This window comes from Mixophyes fleayi, chromosome 1, assembly GCF_038048845.1.
Source record: "Mixophyes fleayi isolate aMixFle1 chromosome 1, aMixFle1.hap1, whole genome shotgun sequence".
In the NCBI taxonomy this organism is placed as follows: Eukaryota; Metazoa; Chordata; class Amphibia; order Anura; family Limnodynastidae; genus Mixophyes; species Mixophyes fleayi.
The window spans coordinates 85,219,727-85,229,726 of NC_134402.1; the positions used below are offsets into that span (position 1 = coordinate 85,219,727).

General features: G+C 35.2%; 6 non-coding genes across 6 annotated transcripts; all 6 read left to right on the forward strand.

Annotated features, from left to right (window-relative positions):
* The first annotated feature begins 565 nt into the window (after nucleotides 1–565).
* Nucleotides 566–637, forward strand: TRNAC-GCA (transfer RNA cysteine (anticodon GCA)). The gene has a single exon. It is a non-coding gene; the product is annotated as a tRNA-Cys (tRNA).
* A 2,064-nt stretch (nucleotides 638–2,701) lies between these two features.
* TRNAC-GCA (transfer RNA cysteine (anticodon GCA)) lies at nucleotides 2,702–2,773 on the forward strand. Its single transcript has one exon. It is a non-coding gene; the product is annotated as a tRNA-Cys (tRNA).
* Nucleotides 2,774–4,080: 1,307 nt separating this feature from the next.
* On the forward strand, nucleotides 4,081–4,152 carry TRNAC-GCA (transfer RNA cysteine (anticodon GCA)). The gene has a single exon. It is a non-coding gene; the product is annotated as a tRNA-Cys (tRNA).
* Nucleotides 4,153–6,203: 2,051 nt separating this feature from the next.
* TRNAC-GCA (transfer RNA cysteine (anticodon GCA)) lies at nucleotides 6,204–6,275 on the forward strand. The gene has a single exon. It is a non-coding gene; the product is annotated as a tRNA-Cys (tRNA).
* A 1,442-nt stretch (nucleotides 6,276–7,717) lies between these two features.
* On the forward strand, nucleotides 7,718–7,789 carry TRNAC-GCA (transfer RNA cysteine (anticodon GCA)). Its single transcript has one exon. It is a non-coding gene; the product is annotated as a tRNA-Cys (tRNA).
* Nucleotides 7,790–9,853: 2,064 nt separating this feature from the next.
* On the forward strand, nucleotides 9,854–9,925 carry TRNAC-GCA (transfer RNA cysteine (anticodon GCA)). The gene has a single exon. It is a non-coding gene; the product is annotated as a tRNA-Cys (tRNA).
* Nucleotides 9,926–10,000: the final 75 nt, after the last annotated feature.

A 10,000-nucleotide genomic window follows, 5' to 3' on the forward strand; every position in this document is an offset into this window, starting at 1 on the left:
ATCCGGGTGCCCCTTGTCTCCCCTTTTAGTTGTATAAGGATATTCAATTATGTGTTACAATTTCAGCTATATAGGCAACTCAAGGAAAAGTAGAAAATACAAGTACTTATACGTTATAATGTTCATTCCTGATAGTACAGTGACTATGGCAGGTTTAAATGCTTAATAAGTTTATTTCTTAACTTCATGCCAAGAAGTGAGATTTGCAGGTGTACTTCCAATAAGAATCATTTTGAGGCTGAATTTATATGTAAGGTACAATATCTCACTCAGAAGCAAACTACTTTTAAAGGACTGGACTTGTGAGTATTTTGCTACCATAATGAAACAGAGAGGTGAAAAGTAATATTTAGGAGATGTGAATGAAGATAAGTGTGAAATCCCCTTGTAATGGTAGGTCAGTAGTAGAATACATGTAGAACATATACTGCACATGCAATTATGGTTCAATGGACAAAAGAAAATATTCCAGCTAATACAATAGAGAGATGTTAGTGTCCAAACACAGCTGATTCACCCGTAAGAATAAAAATGTGCACTAGTAAGTCAGCTTTAAATGCCTTCTGGGGGTATAGCTCAGTGGTAGAGCATTCGACTGCAGATCGAGAGGTCCCTGGTTCAAATCCGGGTGCCCCCTGTCTCCCCTTTTAGTTGTATAAGGATATTCAATTATGTGTTACAATTTCAGCTATATAGGCAACTCAAGGAAAAGTACAAAATACAAGTACTTATACGTTGTAATGTTCATTCCTGATAGTACAGTGTCTATGGCAGGTTTAAATGCTTAATAAGTTTATTTCTTAACTTTATGCCAAGAAGTGAGATTTGCAGGTGTACCTCCAATAAGAATCAGTGGCTCTTTTCAGGAAGTTGTGATCAGTCGTAACATTATTCTTGGTTGTTTAATATAGTGAAATAGGAAAAGAGAAGGGAAGTTACCCATAATTATTATTGTTATTATTAACTTTTAAGTATAAATATTATAGATTTTGAGGCTAAATTTATATGTCAGGTACAATGTCTCACTCAGAAGCAAATTACTTTTAAAGGACTGGACTTGTGAGTATTTTGCTACCATAATGAAACAGAGAGGTGAAAAGTAATATTTAGGAGATGTGAATGAAGATAAGTGTGAAATCCCCTTGTAATGGTAGGTCAGTAGTAGAATACATGTAGAACATGTACTGCACATGCAATTATGGTTCAATGGACAAAAGAAAATATTCCAGCTAATACAATAGAGAGATGTTAGGGTACAAACACAGCTGATTCACCCGTAAGAATAAAAATGTGCACTAGTAAGTCAGCAGTAAATGCCTTCTGGGGGTATAGCTCAGTGGTAGAGCATTCGACTGCAGATTGAGAGGTCCCTGGTTCCAATCCGGGTGCCCCCTGTCTCCCCTTTTAGTTGTATAAGGATATTCAATTATGTGTTACAATTTCAGCTATATAGGCAACTCAAGGAAAAGTACAAAATACAAGTACTTATACGTTGTAATGTTCATTCCTGATAGTACAGTGTCTATGGCAGGTTTAAATGCTTAATAAGTTTATTTCTTAACTTTATGTCAAGAAGTGAGATTTGCAGGTGTACCTCCAATAAGAATCAGTGGCTCTTTTCAGGAAGCTGTGATCAGTCGTAACATTATTCTTGGTTGTTTAATATAGTGAAAAAGGAAAAGAGAAGGGAAGTTAACCATAATTATTATTGTTATTATTAACTTTTAAGTATAAATATTATAGATTTTGAGGCTGAATTTATATGTCAGGTACAATGTCTCACTCAGAAGCAAATTACTTTTAAAGGACTGGACTTGTGAGTATTTTGCTACCATAATGAAACAGAGAGGTGAAAAGTAATATTTAGGAGATGTGAATGAAGATAAGTGTGAAATCCCCTTGTAATGGTAGGTCAGTAGTAGAATACATGTAGAACATATACTGCACATGCAATTATTGTTCAATGGACAAAAGAAAATATTCCAGCTAATACAATAGAGAGATGTTAGTGTACAAACACAGCTTAATCAACCATAAGAATAAAAATGTGCACTAGTAAGTCAGCAGTAAATGCCTTCTGGGGGTATAGCTCAGTGGTAGAGCATTCGACTGCAGATCAAGAGGGCCCTGGTTGAAATCCGGGTGCCCCTTGTCTCCCCTTTTAGTTGTATAAGGATATTCAATTATGTGTTACAATTTCAGCTATATAGGCAACTCAAGGAAAAGTAGAAAATACAAGTACTTATACGTTATAATGTTCATTCCTGATAGTACAGTGACTATGGCAGGTTTAAATGCTTAATAAGTTTATTTCTTAACTTCATGCCAAGAAGTGAGATTTGCAGGTGTACTTCCAATAAGAATCATTTTGAGGCTGAATTTATATGTAAGGTACAATATCTCACTCAGAAGCAAACTACTTTTAAAGGACTGGACTTGTGAGTATTTTGCTACCATAATGAAACAGAGAGGTGAAAAGTAATATTTAGGAGATGTGAATGAAGATAAGTGTGAAATCCCCTTGTAATGGTAGGTCAGTAGTAGAATACATGTAGAACATATACTGCACATGCAATTATGGTTCAATGGACAAAAGAAAATATTCCAGCTAATACAATAGAGAGATGTTAGTGTCCAAACACAGCTGATTCACCCGTAAGAATAAAAATGTGCACTAGTAAGTCAGCTTTAAATGCCTTCTGGGGGTATAGCTCAGTGGTAGAGCATTCGACTGCAGATCGAGAGGTCCCTGGTTCAAATCCGGGTGCCCCCTGTCTCCCCTTTTAGTTGTATAAGGATATTCAATTATGTGTTACAATTTCAGCTATATAGGCAACTCAAGGAAAAGTACAAAATACAAGTACTTATACGTTGTAATGTTCATTCCTGATAGTACAGTGTCTATGGCAGGTTTAAATGCTTAATAAGTTTATTTCTTAACTTTATGCCAAGAAGTGAGATTTGCAGGTGTACCTCCAATAAGAATCAGTGGCTCTTTTCAGGAAGTTGTGATCAGTCGTAACATTATTCTTGGTTGTTTAATATAGTGAAATAGGAAAAGAGAAGGGAAGTTACCCATAATTATTATTGTTATTATTAACTTTTAAGTATAAATATTATAGATTTTGAGGCTAAATTTATATGTCAGGTACAATGTCTCACTCAGAAGCAAATTACTTTTAAAGGACTGGACTTGTGAGTATTTTGCTACCATAATGAAACAGAGAGGTGAAAAGTAATATTTAGGAGATGTGAATGATGATAAGTGTGAAATCCCCTTGTAATGGTAGGTCAGTAGTAGAATACATGTAGAACATATACTGCACATGCAATTATGGTTCAATGGACAAAAGAAAATATTCCAGCTAATACAATAGAGAGATGTTAGTGTACAAACACAGCTTAATCAACCATAAGAATAAAAATGTGCACTAGTAAGTCAGCAGTAAATGCCTTCTGGGGGTATAGCTCAGTGGTAGAGCATTCGACTGCAGATCGAGATGGCCCTGGTTGAAATCCGGGTGCCCCTTGTCTCCTCTTTTAGTTGTATAAGGATATTCAATTATGTGTTACAATTTCAGCTATATAGGCAACTCAAGGAAAAGTAGAAAATACAAGTACTTATACGTTATAATGTTCATTCCTGATAGTACAGTGTCTATGGCAGGTTTAAATGCTTAATAAGTTTATTTCTTAACTTCATGCCAAGAAGTGAGATTTGCAGGTGTACTTCCAATAAGAATCATTTTGAGGCTGAATTTATATGTAAGGTACAATATCTCACTCAGAAGCAAACTACTTTTAAAGGACTGGACTTGTGAGTATTTTGCTACCATAATGAAACAGAGAGGTGAAAAGTAATATTTAGGAGATGTGAATGAAGATAAGTGTGAAATCCCCTTGTAATGGTAGGTCAGTAGTAGAATACATGTAGAACATATACTGCACATGCAATTATGGTTCAATGGACAAAAGAAAATATTCCAGCTAATACAATAGAGAGATGTTAGTGTACAAACACAGCTGATTCACCCGTAAGAATAAAAATGTGCACTAGTAAGTCAGCATTAAATGCCTTCTGGGGGTATAGCTCAGTGGTAGAGCATTCGACTGCAGATCGAGAGGGCCCTGGTTCAAATCCAGGTGCCCCCTGTCTCCCCTTTTAGTTGTATAAGGATATTCAATTATGTGTTACAATTTCAGCTATATAGGCAACTCAAGGACAAGTACTTATACGTTGTAATGTTCATTCCTGATAGTACAGTGTCTATGGCAGGTTTAAATGCTTAATAAGTTTATTTCTTAACTTCATGCCAAGAAGTGAGATTTGCAGGTGTACCTCCAATAAGAATCAGTGGCTCTTTTCAGGAAGTTGTGATCAGTCGTAACATTATTCTTGGTTGTTTAATATAGTGAAATAGGAAAAGAGAAGGGAAGTTACCCATAATTATTAATGTTATTATTAACTTTTAAGTATAAATATTATAGATTTTGAGGCTGAATTTATATGTCAGGTACAATGTCTCACTCAGAAGCAAATTACTTTTAAAGGACTGGACTTGTGAGTATTTTGCTACCATAATGAAACAGAGAGGTGAAAAGTAATATTTAGGAGATGTGAATGAAGATAAGTGTGAAATCCCCTTGTAATGGTAGGTCAGTAGTAGAATACATGTAGAACATGTACTGCACATGCAATTATGGTTCAATGGACAAAAGAAAATATTCCAGCTAATACAATAGAGAGATGTTAGGGTACAAACACAGCTGATTCACCCGTAAGAATAAAAATGTGCACTAGTAAGTCAGCAGTAAATGCCTTCTGGGGGTATAGCTCAGTGGTAGAGCATTCGACTGCAGATTGAGAGGTCCCTGGTTCCAATCTGGGTGCCCCCTGTCTTCCCTTTTAGTTGTATAAGGATATTCAATTATGTGTTACAATTTCAGCTATATAGGCAACTCAAGGAAAAGTACAAAATACAAGTACTTATACGTTGTAATGTTCATTCCTGATAGTACAGTGTCTATGGCAGGTTTAAATGCTTAATAAGTTTATTTCTTAACTTTATGTCAAGAAGTGAGATTTGCAGGTGTACCTCCAATAAGAATCAGTGGCTCTTTTCAGGAAGCTGTGATCAGTCGTAACATTATTCTTGGTTGTTTAATATAGTGAAAAAGGAAAAGAGAAGGGAAGTTAACCATAATTATTATTGTTATTATTAACTTTTAAGTATAAATATTATAGATTTTGAGGCTGAATTTATATGTCAGGTACAATGTCTCACTCAGAAGCAAATTACTTTTAAAGGACTGGACTTGTGAGTATTTTGCTACCATAATGAAACAGAGAGGTGAAAAGTAATATTTAGGAGATGTGAATGAAGATAAGTGTGAAATCCCCTTGTAATGGTAGGTCAGTAGTAGAATACATGTAGAACATATACTGCACATGCAATTATTGTTCAATGGACAAAAGAAAATATTCCAGGTAATACAATAGAGAGATGTTAGTGTACAAACACAGCTTAATCAACCATAAGAATAAAAATGTGCACTAGTAAGTCAGCAGTAAATGCCTTCTGGGGGTATAGCTCAGTGGTAGAGCATTCGACTGCAGATCAAGAGGGCCCTGGTTGAAATCCGGGTGCCCCTTGTCTCCCCTTTTAGTTGTATAAGGATATTCAATTATGTGTTACAATTTCAGCTATATAGGCAACTCAAGGAAAAGTAGAAAATACAAGTACTTATACGTTATAATGTTCATTCCTGATAGTACAGTGACTATGGCAGGTTTAAATGCTTAATAAGTTTATTTCTTAACTTCATGCCAAGAAGTGAGATTTGCAGGTGTACTTCCAATAAGAATCATTTTGAGGCTGAATTTATATGTAAGGTACAATATCTCACTCAGAAGCAAACTACTTTTAAAGGACTGGACTTGTGAGTATTTTGCTACCATAATGAAACAGAGAGGTGAAAAGTAATATTTAGGAGATGTGAATGAAGATAAGTGTGAAATCCCCTTGTAATGGTAGGTCAGTAGTAGAATACATGTAGAACATATACTGCACATGCAATTATGGTTCAATGGACAAAAGAAAATATTCCAGCTAATACAATAGAGAGATGTTAGTGTCCAAACACAGCTGATTCACCCGTAAGAATAAAAATGTGCACTAGTAAGTCAGCTTTAAATGCCTTCTGGGGGTATAGCTCAGTGGTAGAGCATTCGACTGCAGATCGAGAGGTCCCTGGTTCAAATCCGGGTGCCCCCTGTCTCCCCTTTTAGTTGTATAAGGATATTCAATTATGTGTTACAATTTCAGCTATATAGGCAACTCAAGGAAAAGTACAAAATACAAGTACTTATACGTTGTAATGTTCATTCCTGATAGTACAGTGTCTATGGCAGGTTTAAATGCTTAATAAGTTTATTTCTTAACTTTATGCCAAGAAGTGAGATTTGCAGGTGTACCTCCAATAAGAATCAGTGGCTCTTTTCAGGAAGTTGTGATCAGTCGTAACATTATTCTTGGTTGTTTAATATAGTGAAATAGGAAAAGAGAAGGGAAGTTACCCATAATTATTATTGTTATTATTAACTTTTAAGTATAAATATTATAGATTTTGAGGCTAAATTTATATGTCAGGTACAATGTCTCACTCAGAAGCAAATTACTTTTAAAGGACTGGACTTGTGAGTATTTTGCTACCATAATGAAACAGAGAGGTGAAAAGTAATATTTAGGAGATGTGAATGATGATAAGTGTGAAATCCCCTTGTAATGGTAGGTCAGTAGTAGAATACATGTAGAACATATACTGCACATGCAATTATGGTTCAATGGACAAAAGAAAATATTCCAGCTAATACAATAGAGAGATGTTAGTGTACAAACACAGCTTAATCAACCATAAGAATAAAAATGTGCACTAGTAAGTCAGCAGTAAATGCCTTCTGGGGGTATAGCTCAGTGGTAGAGCATTCGACTGCAGATCGAGAGGGCCCTGGTTGAAATCCGGGTGCCCCTTGTCTCCTCTTTTAGTTGTATAAGGATATTCAATTATGTGTTACAATTTCAGCTATATAGGCAACTCAAGGAAAAGTACAAAATACAAGTACTTATACGTTATAATGTTCATTCCTGATAGTACAGTGTCTATGGCAGGTTTAAATGCTTAATAAGTTTATTTCTTAACTTCATGCCAAGAAGTGAGATTTGCAGGTGTACCTCCAATAAGAATCAGTGGCTCTTTTCATGAAGTTGTGATCAGTCGTAACATTATTCTTGGTTGTTTAATATAGTGAAATAGGAAAAGAGAAGGGAAGTTACCCATAATTATTATTGTTATTATTAACTTTTAAGTATAAATATTATAGATTTTGAGGCTGAATTTATATGTCAGGTACAATGTCTCACTCAGAAGCAAATTACTTTTAAAGGACTGGACTTGTGAGTATTTTGCTACCATAATGAAAGAGAGAGGTGAAAAGTAATATTTAGGAGATGTGAATGAAGATAAGTGTGAAATCCCCTTGTAATGGTAGGTCAGTAGTAGAATACATGTAGAACATATACTGCACATGCAATTATGGTTCAATGGACAAAAGAAAATATTCCAGCTAATACAATAGAGAGATGTTAGTGTCCAAACACAGCTGATTCACCCGTAAGAATAAAAATGTGCACTAGTAAGTCAGCAGTAAATGCCTTCTGGGGGTATAGCTCAGTGGTAGAGCATTCGACTGCAGATCGAGAGGTCCCTGGTTCAAATCCGGGTGCCCCCTGTCTCCCCTTTTAGTTGTATAAGGATATTCAATTATGTGTTACAATTTCAGCTATATAGGCAACTCAAGGAAAAGTACAAAATACAAGTACTTATACGTTGTAATGTTCATTCCTGATAGTACAGTGTCTATGGCAGGTTTAAATGCTTAATAAGTTTATTTCTTAACTTCATGCCAAGAAGTGAGATTTGCAGGTGTACCTCCAATAAGAATCAGTGGCTCTTTTCAGGAAGTTGTGATCAGTCGTAACATTATTTTTGGTTGTTTAATATAGTGAAATAGGAAAAGAGAAGGGAAGTTACCCATAATTATTAATGTTATTATTAACTTTTAAGTATAAATATTATAGATTTTGAGGCTGAATTTATATGTCAGGTACAATGTCTCACTCAGAAGCAAATTACTTTTAAAGGACTGGACTTGTGAGTATTTTGCTACCATAATGAAACAGAGAGGTGAAAAGTAATATTTAGGAGATGTGAATGAAGATAAGTGTGAAATCCCCTTGTAATGGTAGGTCAGTAGTAGAATACATGTAGAACATATACTGCACATGCAATTATGGTTCAATGGACAAAATAAAATATTCCAGCTAATACAATAGAGAGATGTTAGTGTACAAATGCAGCTTAATCAACCATAAGAATAAAAATGTGCACTAGTAAGTCAGCAGTAAATGCCTTCTGGGGGTATAGCTCAGTGGTAGAGCATTCAACTGCAGATCGAGAGGGCCCTGGTTAAAATCCGGGTGCCCCTTGTCTCCTCTTTTAGTTGTATAAGGATATTCAATTATGTGTTACAATTTCAGCTATATAGGCAACTCAAGGAAAAGTACAAAATACAAGTACTTATACGTTATAATGTTCATTCCTGATAGTACAGTGTCTATGGCAGGTTTAAATGCTTAATAAGTTTATTTCTTAACTTCATGCCAAGAAGTGAGATTTGCAGGTGTACCTCCAATGAGAATCAGTGGCTCTTTTCATGAAGTTGTGATCAGTCGTAACATTATTCTTGGTTGTTTAATATAGTGAAATAGGAAAAGAGAAGGGAAGTTACCCATAATTATTATTGTTATTATTAACTTTTAAGTATAAATATTATAGATTTTGAGGCTGAATTTATATGTCAGGTACAATGTCTCACTCAGAAGCAAATTACTTTTAAAGGACTGGACTTGTGAGTATTTTGCTACCATAATGAAACAGAGAGGTGAAAAGTAATATTTAGGAGATGTGAATGAAGATAAGTGTGAAATCCCCTTGTAATGGTAGGTCAGTAGTAGAATACATGTAGAACATATACTGCACATGCAATAATGGTTCAATGGACAAAAGAAAATATTCCAGCTAATACAATAGAGAGATGTTAGTGTACAAACACAGCTTAATCAACCATAAGAATAAAAATGTGCACTAGTAAGTCAGCAGTAAATGCCTTCTGGGGGTATAGCTCAGTGGTAGAGCATTCGACTGCAGATCGAGAGGGCCCTGGTTGAAATCCGGGTGCCCCTTGTCTCCTCTTTTAGTTGTATAAGGATATTCAATTATGTGTTACAATTTCAGCTATATAGGCAACTCAAGGAAAAGTACAAAATACAAGTACTTATACGTTATAATGTTCATTCCTGATAGTACAGTGTCTATGGCAGGTTTAAATGCTTAATAAGTTTATTTCTTAAGTTCATGCCAAGAAGTGAGATTTGCAGGTGTACTTCCAATAAGAATCATTTTGAGGCTGAATTTATATGTAAGGTACAATATCTCACTCAGAAGCAAACTACTTTTAAAGGACTGGACTTGTGAGTATTTTGCTACCATAATGAAACAGAGAGGTGAAAAGTAATATTTAGGAGATGTGAATGAAGATAAGTGTGAAATCCCCTTGTAATAGTAGGTCAGTAGTAGAATACATGTAGAACATATACTGCACATGCAATTATGGTTCAATGGACAAAAGAAAATATTCCAGCTAATACAATAGAGAGATGTTAGTGTACAAACACAGCTGATTCACCCGTAAGAATAAAAATGTGCACTAGTTAGTCAGCAGTAAATGCCTTCTGGGGGTATAGCTCAGTGGTAGAGCATTTGACTGCAGATCAAGAGGTCCCTGGTTGAAATCCAGGTGCCCCCTGTCTCCCCTTTTAGTTGTATAAGGATATTCAATTATGTGTTACAATTTCAGCTATATAGGCAACTCAAGGAAAAG